Raw genomic sequence first — 14,525 nt, forward strand, 5'->3', positions numbered from 1 at the left:
CACCACCGTGAACCCGGTCAGGATCACTATCATCTCCCACCGGGATGCTGCCACAGCTTGGCCCCCACGCTTCTACCCAAATCTTCCCATAGTCTTTCTCAACTTGGCAGCCAGGTCGTGCTTTTAAATCAGGAGACAGACCATGTCGCCTCTCTGCTCAGAAGCCCTCGGTGGTTCCCATTTTAGTCAGAGTAAAAGCCAAAGCCCCAGCAATAGCATCCCAGGGCTTACACGATCTGAACCAATCCCAGCCCAGTAACTCCCTGGCCTCCTTGCTGACTTTGCTCCCTCTATCTCTTTGCTCCACTGGCCTCCTTCCAGAGCCTCAGACACACCAGAGAGTTTCCTCCTTTATCCAACAGGATAAAGATCCTGTTGACTCAGCCTACAATGCTCTTCCCTCAGCACCTTGGCCAGCTCCATCACCTGCTTCAAACTTTTGCTCAATATTCACTTATGAGGCCGACCCTGACCACTCTACTTAACATTGTCATCTGTCCCCATTCCCACCATGCTCATTGCTTTCTTTCTTTTTGAAACAAGGTCTTGCTTTATTGCCCAGGCTGGAGTACACTGGTGCAATCACAGCTCACAGCAACTTCAACCTCCCAGGCTTAAACAATCCTCCCGCCTCAGCCTCCCTAGGAACTGAGACTACAGCTGCATGCCACAACACCTGGCTTTTTTTTTTTTTTTTTTTGAGATGGAGTTTTGGTCGCCCAGGCTGAAGTGTAAGGGTGCGATGTCAGCTCACTGCAATGTCTGCCTTTTGGGTTCAAGTGATTCTCTGCCTCAGCTTCCTGAGTAGCTGGGATTACAGGCACCCACCACCACACCTGGCTAATGTTTGTATTTTTAGTAGAGATGGGGTTTCACCATCTTGGCTAGGCTGGTCTTGAACTTCTGACCTTGTGATCCACCTTCCTCGGCCTCCCAAAGTGCTGGGATTACAAATGTGAGCCACTGAGCCTGGCCTTTTAAAAAAATTTTTTTTAGACATGAGGTCTCATTATGTTGCCCAGGCTGGTCTTAAGCTCCTGGGCTTAAGCGATCCTCCTACCTCAGCCTCCTAAAATTCTGGGATTACAGGCGTCAGCAACTGTAACATGAGGTCCCAGCTTCACGTTCATTTTTGGTTGTTGCTACAACAAAGTACCCTACATTTAGTGGCTTCAAACACCACAAATCTACCATCTTACAGTTCTGGGGGCCAGAAGTCCAACTAGGTCTATTAAGGCTAAAGTCAAGGTGTCAGAGGGGCTGCATTCCTTCTGGGGGAGGCTCTAGACAGAATGTGCTCCTTTGCCTTTTCCAGCTTCTAGAAGCCACCCCCATTCCTTGACTTACCTCGTGACTCCATATTCAAGGCCAGAAGTACAGCATCTTCAAATCTCCCTCTCTGACCTCTTCTTCCATTACCACATCACTTTCTCTAATTCTGACTCTCCTACCTCCTTCTCTTATAAAGATCCTTGTGATTGGTAGGTATGGGGGCTCCCATCTGTAATCCCAACATTTTGGGAGGCCAAAGAGGAAGGATTGCTTGAGGCCAAGAGTTAGAGATCAGCCTGGGGAAAATAGGAAGACCCTGTCTTTACAAAATTAAAATTAAAATCAGCTGGACATGGTGATGCACGCCTGTAGTTCCAGTTACTGGAGAGGCTAATGTGGGAGGATTGCTTTAGCCTAGGAGGTCAAGGCTGCAGTGAGCTATGATCACATCACTGCACTCCAGCCTCAGTGGCAGAGTGAGACTCTGTCTCAAATATAAGAAAAGAAATATACATTTGGTCTCTGCCCCTGGTTCCTGGCACAGAGCTTCCAAAGCTCTTAAAAAGCCCTTTGTGACAGAGGTAATAGCAGCATTTTCTGTTTTGATATTTAGTCTTAGTCCCAGGTTCCTGACACAAGGGCCTCTAAGGTCTTTCAGATCTGCAGCATGGTAAGAATGCATGTGGGATGCTGTTGAGCTAACACGGTGGCTGCAAGCTCCTAGACTGCTTCAGGAGGAGGGCTAGCTGCCAGAGAAAGCAACCGCATTTTTTTTTAAATGGAGTTTGGCTCTTGTAGCCCAAGCTGGAGTGCAATGGCACAATCTCAGCTCACTGCAACCTCCACCTCCCGGGTTCAAGCAATTCTCCTGCCTCGGCCTCCCGAGTAGCTGGAATTATAGGGATGTGCCACAACTTCTAGCTAATTGTTGTTATTTTTAGTAGAAACGGGGTTTCACCATGTTGGTCAGGCTGGTCTCAAACTCCTGACCTCAAGTGGTCCATGTGCCTCAGCCTTCCAAACTGCTAGCATTACAGGAGTGAGCCACCGCACCTGACCCCAACCACATTTTTTGAGGCTTGGAACTTTCAGCCTCACCTGCTGAACTCCAGGAGGCAAAAGGAACTGGAAATTGACTTAACTACCAATGGCCAACGATTTTATCAAACATGCCTCCATAAAAACCCAAACAGCAGGGTTTGGAGAGCTTCTGTGTTGCTAAACACAAGGAGGTCCTGGGAGGGTAGTGTGCCCAACAGAGAGCATGGAAGCTCTGTGCCCCTCCCCACTTACCTTGTCCTGTGCATCTCTTTCATTGGCTGTTCCTGAGATGGAGCCATTACATTGGGCCAGTAATAGAAAATAAGGTGGCCAGATGCGCTGGCTCATGCCTGTAATCCCAGCACTTTGGGAGGCAGAGGTGGGTGGAATCACCTGAGCCTAGGCATTTGAGACCAGCCTGGGCAACATAAGAAGACCCCATCTATACAAAAAATAAAAGAAATTAGCCAGATGTGGTGGTGGGAACCCTATAATTCCAGCTATGTGAGAGGCTGAAGCAGGAGAATCACTTGAGCCCTGGAGGTTGAGGCTTCAATGAGCTATGATTGCACCACTGCACACCAGCCTGGACAACAGAGCGAGGCCCTGTCTCTTAAAAAGAAAAGAAAAAAACCTGTTTTTCTAAGTTCTGTGAGTTGTCCTAGTAAATAATTAAACTCAAGAAGAAGGTCATGGGAAACCCTGATTTCTAACTGGTTGGTCAAAATACAGGTGACAACCTAGGACTTGCAACTGGCATCTGAAGTGAGGGTGGTCTTGTGGGACTGAGCCCCTAACCTGTGGGTTCTGCGCTAACTCTAGGTAGTGTCAGAATGCAATTGCGGGATATGCGGTTGGTATCCAGAGAGTTGGAGAATCGGTGTAGAAACTCTGCACATACATTTGGTCAGAAGTCTGTGAGTAGAGAGAAACGTGTTGTGGGAAGTCAGGGACCCCGAATGGAGGGACCTGCTGAAGCCACGGATGAAGAACATAAATTGTGAAGATTTCATGGACATTTATTAGTTCCCCAAATTAATAATTCTATAATTTCTTACGCCTGTCTTTACTGCAATCTCTGAAGATAAATTGTGAAGATTTCATGGACACTTATCACTTCCCCAATCAATACCCTTGTGATTTCCTATGCCTGTCTTTACTTTAATCTCTTAATCCGGTCATCTTCGTAAGCTGAGGATGAATGTCCCCGCAGGACCCTGTGATAATTGCATAAACTGCACAAGTTGTTTAAACAATATGAAACCTGGGCACCTTGAAAAAAGAACAGGATAACAGCAATTTCAGGGAACAAGGGAGATAACCTTAAACTCTGGCTGCCTGTGGGCCGGGTGGAACAGAGCCATATTTCTCTTCTTTCAAAAGCAAATAGGAGAAATATTGCTGAATTCTTTTTCTCAGGAAAGAACATCCCTGAGAAAGAGAATGCATCCCTAAGGGGAGGCCTCCGAAATGGCCGCTTTGGGGACGGCTGTCTTTTACAGTCATAGATAAGGGATGAAATAAGCCCCGGGCTCGTGTGGCGCTCCCAGACTTATCAAGACGAGGAAATTCCCACCTAATAAATTTTGGTCAGATGGGTTGTCTGCTCTCAAACCCTTTCTCCTGATAAGATGTTATCAATGACAATGCGTGCCCGAAACTTGATTAGCAATTTTAATTTTGCCCCAGTCCTGTGGTCCTGTGATCTTGCCCTGCCTCCATTTGCCTTGTGATATTTTATTACCTTGTGAAGCATGTGATCTCTGTGACCCAAACCCTATTCGTACACTCCCTCCCCTTTTGAAAATCACTAATAAAAACTTGTTGGTTTTGCGGCTTGGGGGGCATGACGGAACCTGCCGACATGTGATGTCTCCCCTGGACACCCAGCTTTAAAATTTCTCTCTTTTGCACTCTTTCCCTTTATTTCTCAGACCGGCTGACACTCAGGGAAAATAGAAAAGAACCTACATGAAATATCAGGGGTGAATTTCCCCCGATATCACACAGGCTCTTCTCTCACCTGTCTACCTGCTTAACTGCATAGGAGAGGCAATGGATGGTGCTCATGAACAAGGCAAGCATTAAAGTCAGACCAGACTAACATTTGACTCAGTCTTAATATTCAGGTGAGCTTGGGCAAATCGCTCATTAACCCCAAGTCTTCATCATTTTGTGCACATAATGGGGATAACTGTGGCACCCACCTGTTTTTGTGAGAATCAATGAAATATTATGCTTGATGTTATTGTGATCATGATACTATCTGACAAGGGCAGTGATGCATGATAACATCAAAAAATTAGAAACTGTAATGAGGTCTCTCGGGCAAAATTCCATACAAGCAAATGACCGTCTCTCCAAAGCATTCCTGCCACACTTAATTCACCATTCCCTGAACAAAATGTGCCATCTTCATTGTTCAGGTCTGTATAGTGCTGGTTTCCCTGCCTGGGCAGCTCACTCCATCCCATCCCAGCCCAATCCCCATCCCTCCACCTCCCCCTTCCCTCCCCTCCCTACTCTCATACAACTCTTCCTCATCTTACAGGACTTGGCTTCAATGTCACCTTAACTGGAAGCTTCTCTCCCTCTCCAGAAGAGCTTCCCATTGCACTTGATGCATGCACTATTATTTGATCATTTTTGAGTTACAGTCCAAGTCTTTTTGTACCTGAATAACATGTTGCCCAGTCAGTCTCTCTTCCTGGATTCAGAAGTCTTTCATGGTAGGTCCAGCTAGAAGTGACAAAAAGACATTCTAAAAAAAAAAAAAAAAAAAGAGGGATGACACAGACAGACATCAGCACTTAAAAGTTTTAAATGGTATGTGGAAAACAAAATTTAAGGGCTTCTAGGAGAAACGTAGGAGGGAAGGTGTTACTGGGAAATATGATAGAAGATTAATTTTTATTTTATTTTATTTTTAGAGAAAGGGTCTTGCTCTATCACCTAGGCTGGACTGCAGTGGTGAAATCACAGTTAACTGCAGCCTCAACCTCCAGGGCTTGAGCAATATTCCCATCTAATTTTTATTTTGTTTAAGAAATGCAGTCTTGCTCTTAGCAAAGCTAAAGTGCAATGGTGTGATCATAGCTTACTGCAGCCTCAACCTTCTAGACTCAAGTGATCCTCCAGTCTTAGCCTCCCCAGTAGCTGGGACTACAGGTGTGCACTGCAACGTGTAGCTCATTTTTTTTTTTTTTAATTTTTAGTAGAGACAAAGTGTCGCTATGTTGACCAGGTTGGTGGTGATCTCCCACACTCAGGCAGTTCTCTCACCTCAGCCTTCCAAAGTGCTTGGATTACAGGTATGAGCTGCCACACCCGGCTGAGGGGGTTAATTTTTAATTATATAAAGAGCTCAAAGCAAATATTAGAAGGAGCCTAAATGCCTCCAGCAGTTGACTGGTACTGGTAAATTGTGATACACCCATATAATAAAATATTATGCAACCATGAAAAGGATTAAGATAGATCAATAGCTATTGGCACAACTGTCCACGAAATATGAAAATGTGAAGTGATGTTCAATCACCATGTACGTATCTTGAAGGATATGGCCCATTTTCTCAATAGCAATTATTTCCTGAGATAAGATTATGGGTCCAAAGAGTGAAGGAAATTTTTCACTTATTTAAAAGTATTTACTATTTTTCTAATTTAATAAAAGATTAAACAGATCATTGAATTAGTAAAAGACAAAGTAACTCTATAAATAAATGGAAAAGACACAGATACCCCAGGCATGGTGGCTCATGCTTATAATACCAGTACTTTGGGAGGGGGTGGTGGGGGGATTGCTTGAGGCCAGGAGTTCCAGACCAGCCTAAGAAACAAAGCAAGACCTCGTCTCTAGTAAAAATAAAAAAATAAAAATAATTGGCCAGGCATAGTGGCATGTACCTATAGTCCCAACTACTGAGGTGGAAGGATCACCTGAGCCTAGGAGGTCAAGGCTGCAGTGAGTTGAGACTGTGCCACTACACTCAGGCCTAGGAGACAGAGCGAGACTTCATCTCAAAAAAAAAAGGACAATAAAGAAATAAAGCTAATAAGCTAACATAAGGAAAGATAAAATATGTGACAAATAGGCTGGGCGCATGGCTCACAGCTGTAATCAAGCACTTTGGGAGGCCGAGGCAGGTAGATCACGAGGTCAGGAGTTCGAGACCAGCCTGATCAACATGGTGAAACCCCGTTTCTACTAAAAATACAAAAATTAGCTGGGCATGGTGGCATGTGCCTGTAATCCCAGCTACTCAGGAGGCTGAGGCAGGAGAATCACTTGAACCTGGGAGGCAGAGGTTGCAGTGAGCCGAGATCACACCACTGCACTCCAGCCTGGTTGACAGAGCGAGACTGCGTCTCAAAAAAAAAAAAAAAATGGGTGACAAAGTAAAAGTAATAATATGAGGTCTTTCATTTATCACACAGAAAATAACTTGTTAAATTATAATACCTGTGTGGGCGAAGGTGCAGTGAAATGGCCATTTTCTTGCAGTATTAGTGGTGTTTAAAATGTATATAAGCCTTCCAGGATAAAGCTTGGAAATTTTTTTTAAATCATACAGACAGTGACTCATTATACTGCCTCCTCCAACTCCTGGCCTCAAGCAATCCTCCCACCTCAGCCTCCCAAAGTGCTGGAATTACAGGCTGACAGCCACCATGCCTGAAAGCTTTGCAATTTACATCAAGGGTAATAAGAATGCTCATGCCCTGTGACTCACACTAATCTCACTTCTGGAAATTTCATCTTTGGATATAATTCAACTTAAACAAAAGGTCGTATGCACAAACACAGTGAAAATCTGGGAGTAATTTTTTTCTTTTTTTAAAAAATATGGAATGCTTCACAAATTTGCATGTCATTCTTTCACAGAGGCCATGCCAATCTCTCTATTGTTCCAACTTAAGTATGTGTGCTACTGAGGCAAGCATGAGTAATTTAAGATAGAGTGGTTAAGTGAAATAAGGAAGAATTATGGAGAATTTAAAAATCTATGCTATTTATAGGCACCTAGTAACAGCTCAGTAAATATTAGCTGCTATTATTATTTTTATGGTAATTTCACTCAATTAAAAATTGTCATTAAAAATTACCATTGTCATGGAACATAATGTCTCCTACAGTATAATTGTAAAAACAGATACAATTAGTCCCTTGGTATATGGGGGGATTAGTTCCAGCTCTCCCATTTCTGTGTATACCAAAATCCACGCATACTCAAGTTTTCGAAGTCAGTCCTGTGGAATCCACATATAACACAAATGGGAAAATTAGTGAGGTGTGGTGACAAGCACCTGTAGTCCCAGCTACTTGTGAGGCTGAGGCAGGAGGATTGCTTGAGCCCAGGAGGTTGAGGCTGCAGTGAGCCGTAATTGCACCACCGCACTCCAGTCTGGGCAACAGAGTGAGACAGAAGGTTGACTTTTTAATAGAATTTTTCTGTTCACTTGAAGATATGGTCAGGATTGTGGCATATGAAAATTCTTCATAAAATAACTATCTAATTCAATTAATGCTGGAATTGGGAACAGCAGAAGTGTCATCTCAGAGCTACTCACAATGAAAGGTGATGTCTGGGGCTCAGGTGTGTTGAGGTCCCCATGCCTGGACTATGGGTGCTGAGTGGGATTTACTTGTCCATCATTTTCTATATTCCAGCACTGGGAAACTAGGGTTTATCCATCTTGATAAGATGTCATTTAAATTCCACTTCACAAGAACCACAAATGGAAGAAAGGTCATGAAACCACAGGACAGTACTTGTTCTCAAGGGAATCTTCAGCTTAGGTGGTTCTGTAAAAGAGAAATTACATTGTTGAAAAATCGTTGCAGGTCAGGTGAGGTGGCTCATACCTATAATCCCAGCCCACTGGGAGACTAAGGCAGGAGGATCCCGTGAGGCCAGGAGTTCAAGACCAGCCTGAGCAACACGGTGAAACCTCATCTCTACAAAAAATTAGAAAATGAACTGGGTGCGGTAAAACATTCGTATAGTCCCAGCTACTCTGGAGGCTGAAATAGGAGGATCGCTTGAGCCCAGGAAGTGGAAGCTGCAGTGAGCTCTGATCTCACCACTGCACTCCAGCCTGGGTGACAGAGTGAGACCCTGTCTCAAGACAGACACACAAACACACACACACACACACACACCCCCCTAATCTCAGTCTGCCCAGCCTTGACTAATCAAAAGGGCCTTCTGGGTTACAGAAGACGTATGCTCTTTTGTAGGACAGGGAGAAACCAGCAAGCTTGTTCACAGACTTTTCCTCATCCTCTGCTTAGTTTTCCAAGAACCCTCACAGTGGAAATGGAGTCTCTGGGAAAACGACCTAAATCTTTGGGTTACCAGGGGAGAAATATGCCTCCTTTGTCAATTAATAAATGGAACACCTGCCTTAAAATCCAGGGAGTTCTGCTAGAATGAATCACTCCCTAAGACCCTGCCCTATGCATGGAACATGAAAAACTGAAGTTTAACTGGGCACGGTGGATCACACCTGTAATCCCAACACTTTGGGAGGCTGAGGCAGGCGGATCACCTGAGGTCAAAAGTTCTAGACCAGCCTGGCCGACATGGTGAAACCCCATCTCTACTAAAAATACAAAAATTAGTTGAGCATAGTGGTGGACGCCTGTAATCCCAGCTACTCGGGAGGCTGAGGCAGGAAAATCGCTTGACCCTGGAAGGCGGAGGTTGCAGTTACTTCTAGAAGAATTTCCATTAGCCCTTTGAAATCCTTCAACATTCATGAAGGCCAAAGAGTTTTCACCTGATTTAATCTGATGGGTATGTGACCAAAGTCTTTCAAGGGAATACAGACTCCCAAACCGTTCAGCTGGGAAGTGAGGAGAGAATTTATTACTCAAAATCAAAGGGAAATGAAAAGAGGCCAACATAGAATTGTCATTATTCTTTCTTGGCGGGGAATGGATTCCAGAGTCATTCTGTGACCTTTACATGACCTCCTTATTAGCATCTAAAAGCTTCCAGTGTAGGACGCAGCCAGCTAGGTTCTCTTCTAATGTAATAAAATTTGCTTCAGCAAACCTTATGCAGAGCCATCTCCAGGCTCCAGAAATAATAGGCTATAAATTACTGGATCTCCCATTTGATACAATGAAGTATAAGCACGGTCCTGAATGACTCCTCTACATACTACTCTGGGTGGCTTGAAGTGAATTTGATACAAGAACTGGAGCGAGCGCAAAGCAGAGCTAGATCTAGGATTAATGTGCTTGGGCCCAGCTCTTCACTACTCACCTATGAGTCCAGTTCCAGAACCCAAGCAGAGGGTGGGGAAACAAGGCTCCTGACTTTTTTCCTTAATGTCTGCATCTCTTTCACATTTCTTATCTCCTTGCAAAGAAACTAAACAGGCTCAACTGAAATAACTAAATGATTAAACCCTATACAGAGAATCTCCAAAGACTGACAAAACATCATTCAAGACTGTTACACACACAACCTTGAGGATGACTTGATGTACCAATACCATATTTGGGATCATTCCAAATTCCCATCAAGGATCTGCCTATATCAACACAGGAGCCAAGGACCAACCATTCAAATGGGCCCTGCTGCCAAGCCTTTTTTTTTTTTTTTTTTTTTTTTTTACAATGCCATCACTTCATGTTGTTCCATTTAACAAAACTGCAGCCCTTCATCTATCCTTAACTCCCTTGGCCAATGGTACAGAGCCAGAGTATGCTACTCCCTAGCAGGAAATCAACAGGATGACCTACTAAATACCATTCAGAAGATGCTAAGACCCATGAATTGCAACAAGAAAGAAAAGACGGAGAATTAGTCAGATAGGTACATGCTGTGCCAAAAATGCACTACAGCCCCCACCCAATTCTGCCTAATCCTAGCTGGGCTGACACCAACCTGATGAGACAGGCCTATAAGATCTCAAACTAAAACAGAAACTCCTGAACTGGGTTCTTTCGAACCCAGGAAGCAGCAGTAAATCATTAAAGAACAGATAAGTTCTTAAGGTGAGGGAGAGTTTCAGATAAATGGAATGCTGGTAGAACACAGGGCCCAAAGGAGCAAAAGTTAACCTAAGCCCAGGTAGAACCTTGTTTACTAGAGTATTAGGCATGGGTTGGGGCAACGATTCTAACCAGAGAAACTGGCTTCAGTGAGGGCAAGTTGGCAATCCAAGGTATAGCATGCATAGGGCTGGCAAAATTCAGGGTGACTGAAGCAAAAGCTTCAGAACCAGAAAGACCACATCTGGGGGTAGAGCATAAAACTCTCAAGAGATGAATCTTTGTAAGAGTGAGGCAGAACTATATAGCAGTTTTAGGAGACCTGTTGGTGCCCAGCAAGAGCTCCAAACAGGCTATATGCAGGGATGCAGGCTGTAGTCTCAGGAGAGGAGGTTCACAAAAGTCATTCAGTCCAAGACCTCAAACTGTGTTCTCTACTAAAAGGAATCAAGGTTCCCTAGAGAAATGGCTGACTCCATGTATGGTGCAGTATATTGATCCTGGAACATCTTTTTTGCCAGAAAGCAAGGAAGCCATCAAAGTCCAACAGGATCACATCAAAAAGACATGAAAGTCAACTTGAAGAGATAATTATTAACCTAGATGAGACAATGTAAGCATCCAAAACAATAAAGACTGCAATGGCCTGAAATACATCAAATGCAAACAATAATCTATGAGTTTATAATGGTATTCAGAAAAAAAACTACTGGTCATTAGAGGGAAGGTTACTAGGTCACTAACTCACTACTCTGAAAAGTGACTTAAGATGAGAGGTAGGGTGGAGAATTAGCCATTTATTCAGTTTTTCCTGTACAAACATAAATTTTTAGGGAGATTGAAGCAGATGAAACAAATCTGGAAAAATGGAGGTAACTGCTTAATCTGCGGGTTGGGTGCATGGAGGTTCAACATATTTCTTTTGTGTGTATTTGAACCCCCTACAAAAAAAGCACATGATAGAATGTGAGCCAAGCAGCTTAGGGTTTAGGCAAGGCTTCTGCCTACAAGAGACACTAGGATATGAGGGGTAGTTTTAGCCCTGATGGGCTGAGCCAACTGGAGGTATATACAGAGGTGCTAAATTGCAGCCGTATCATGTTGCCCAGCACTTGATCAAATCCTAGATCCTAGGTCTCCTTGGTAGCATGCTTCCTAGGTAGTGGATCTGAGGCTATCTATAGAACTTCCTTTGCAGTCATAATTCGCTCAGAAACTACAAAAGTGCTTGCTCTTGAAAATGGAGTCTGTCTTTGTCCATTTCATGCTTCTATAAAAGAATACCACAGACTGCATAATTTATAAAAAGGAAAAAAGGAAGGAAGGAGGGAAGGAGGGAAGGAAAGGAAGGAAGAGAAGGAAGGAAAGGAAGGAAGGGAAAGAGGGAAAGAGGGAAGGAGGAAGGGAGGGAAGGAGGGAGGGAGAGAGAGAGGGAGGGAGGGGAAGGGAAAAAAAGGGAGGAGAAGGGAAAGGAGGAAGAAAAGGAAAGGAAAGGAAAGGAATAAATTTTATTTCTTAACAGTTCTGGATGTTAGGAAGTCCAAGGTTGAGGGGCCTGCATCTGGTAAGGGTCTTCTTGCTGCACCATCCCACTACAGAAGGCAGAAGGAAAAGAGAGTGCAAGAAAGCAAGAGGGTAAAAGGGGCTGAATTCTGTTTTATAATGCACCCACTCTGTGATTACTAATCTATTACCACATTAACAACATTAACTCATTCATAAAGGCTATTTTATTAGGCCCCACACCCCAACTGCTGCATTGAGGATTGAGTTTCCAGCACACAAACTTTGGGGGACACATTTAAACCATAGCAGAGCACTTAATTCAACCAAGAGGAGCTGGGAAAATCAAAGGCATGAGAAAGACAGAGAAAGCTAGCAGACAGAAATGCACAGGTTAAGGGAAAAAGGCACAATGAATCCTGTAGTGCAGGCTACTTTATCAAAAGCACCTAAAAAAGATCTCATTAACTCCCCCAGCTCACCTCCAACCACATCTAAAGAGCCACACACAGCACCACCAAAGACAGCACAATGAGAACAGCATTTTCCTCAACAGACAAGCTGGGAGTATCTAGACACCTGACCTCTATAGCTCCGGAACAGCCCTAAAACAGCTCCTCCCTAACCACCACTCAAGTCACCAGCTTGGAAAGTATTCAGAAAACCCAAATCCTGACACAACACTATGAAACAACTTAAAACAGCAAAGAACAACCCATTTAAACAGCAATGCCAGCTGCTGGGAAAAAAAGGAACAATAAGTAGAGGAGAAACAGACCTCTTGTGGTCCACCAAGACCCAGTCTCTCAGCTCCAGCACTTTCAAATGCAGAATCCATACCCCTCTGGGGCCTGTGGAGCTCCACAAGGCATGTCGTCCTCAAAGATAAATGAGCAGGCAAGCTGGCTAGAAAACCACTAAGGGTATTATTCTTTAAAGAATCTTTATAGGGCCAAAGAGGAATGGGTCTTAACTGGCTATGTGAACTCCCCACAGATTCTGAGGATGATGTCAGTATCCCTTTCCAGATGTGTTTAACACTTTGCAGTCACTTGTATTCCTGCCACCGAGTGCCAGTGCTTTGCTAATTTGAACTGATTCCAGCTCACGCTGACCCCAGCTCCCTGGATGTTACCATTAGCCAAGACTGTCACCCATACTGTACCCTTTCAAAGAGTCCTAAAAACAGCTCTTCACCTACTCTTCCAAGACAAGTAAAAATGTCTGCCAAAGAAATGGGGAAAAAAGATTCAGAGAGTGAAAACAATTAACATACTAACAAGAGAGCAAAAAGCAAAGGGGGAGGAGAAACTAGGAAAATCATATATGGGCTCACATCTATTTCCAAAGCTGGGCTAATGTCCTTTTGCTTGTGTCTGAATAAGGCACCAATTTTAAGCTGCTAATGAAAAAAAAGAAAAAGAGAAAGAAGCAGGCCCAGGCCGGGCGTGGTGGCTCATGCCTGTAATCCCAGCACTTTGGGAGGCCGAGGCGGGTGGATCACCCAAGGTCAGGAGTTCTAGACCAGCCTGGTCAACATGGTGAAACACCATCTCTACTAAAAATACAAAAACTTAGCCAGGCATGGTGGCGCATGCCTGTAAATCCAGCTACTCAGGAGGCTGAGGCAGGAGAATTGCTTGAACCGGGAAGGCAGAGAATGTGGTGACCTGAGATCACGCCATTGCCCTCAAGCCAGGGCAATGAGAACAAAATTCGGTAAAAACAAAACAAACAAAACAAAACCACCATAAAATAACTCAGACTTAATTAAATACAACCCTAGTGGTGAATGACTAAAGATGGATTACTCATAACAGAGATAATAGTCCAATAAGAATCTAAGAATCTGACCTTTAAATAACAGAAAAATCCTTTCCTTCGAAAGTAATATCCTCTCAAGGCCAGGAATTCCATTAGTAGAAAGCCTTTCTAAAAAACAAAATTCCTGGCCAGGCATGGGTTCACATCTGTCATCTCAGCACTCTGGGAGGCCGAGGCGGGAAGATCACTTGATGTCAGGAGTTTGAGACTGGCCTGGCCAACATGGTGAAACCCCATCTCCACTAAAAATACAAAAATTAGCCTGGTGTGGTGGTGGGCACCTGTAATCCCAGCGACTTGGGAGGCTAAGGCAGGAGAATTTCTTGAACCCAGGAGGCAGAGGTTGCAGTGACCAGCAAGGTTGCGCCATTGCACCCCAGCCTGGGCGTTAAGAGTGAAAACTCCATCTCAAACAAAAAAAAAAAAAAAAAAAAAAAAAAAAAAAAAAAAAATTCATTTGGGAAGGCCTTCTACATAAAAATCTTCAACGTGAGACTGGAAAAAAGGGTATGGGATCATCACCGGATCTTTGGCTTTTACAGCTCGAGCTATAAGAACAAAAAGAAAAAGGGATATCATTTAAACACAGTATGTAGAAAAGAATAATTATTGAATCTGTACTGCTCTTTAACTTTTACGCTTTGATCTTTAATTCTGTTATTGTGATTGAGTCCAAAGAAAAATAGTATGAGTAAAATAAAAAGAACACCAAAAATGCTAATATTCTGTTTACCAAAGTCTGTAGTGAAATATCCCATTAAATCCAAGTGCAGTGACTCACACCCATAATCCCAGCACTTTGGGAGGCTGAGGCTGGTCAATCTCCTGAAGTCAGGAGTTCGAGGCCAGCCTGGCCAACATGGTGAAACCCCAACTC

At 43.8% G+C, this 14,525-nt stretch overlaps 1 long non-coding RNA gene and 1 other non-coding gene across 2 annotated transcripts; both read right to left on the reverse strand.

The window, feature by feature from the left end:
* Positions 1 to 4,649: 4,649 nt before the first annotated feature.
* On the reverse strand, positions 4,650 to 14,047 carry LOC134739107 (uncharacterized). The gene is made up of 3 exons (XR_010125617.1): positions 13,679 to 14,047; positions 7,885 to 8,119; positions 4,650 to 5,074 (listed from the first exon to the last, which is right to left on the reverse strand). It is a non-coding gene; the product is annotated as an uncharacterized LOC134739107 (long non-coding RNA).
* Positions 7,154 to 7,257, reverse strand: LOC129034353 (U6 spliceosomal RNA). Its single transcript, XR_008501853.1, has one exon. It is a non-coding gene; the product is annotated as a U6 spliceosomal RNA (small nuclear RNA).
* Positions 14,048 to 14,525: the final 478 nt, after the last annotated feature.

Source organism: Pongo pygmaeus, chromosome 2 (assembly GCF_028885625.2).
Source record: "Pongo pygmaeus isolate AG05252 chromosome 2, NHGRI_mPonPyg2-v2.0_pri, whole genome shotgun sequence".
In the NCBI taxonomy this organism is placed as follows: Eukaryota; Metazoa; Chordata; class Mammalia; order Primates; family Hominidae; genus Pongo; species Pongo pygmaeus.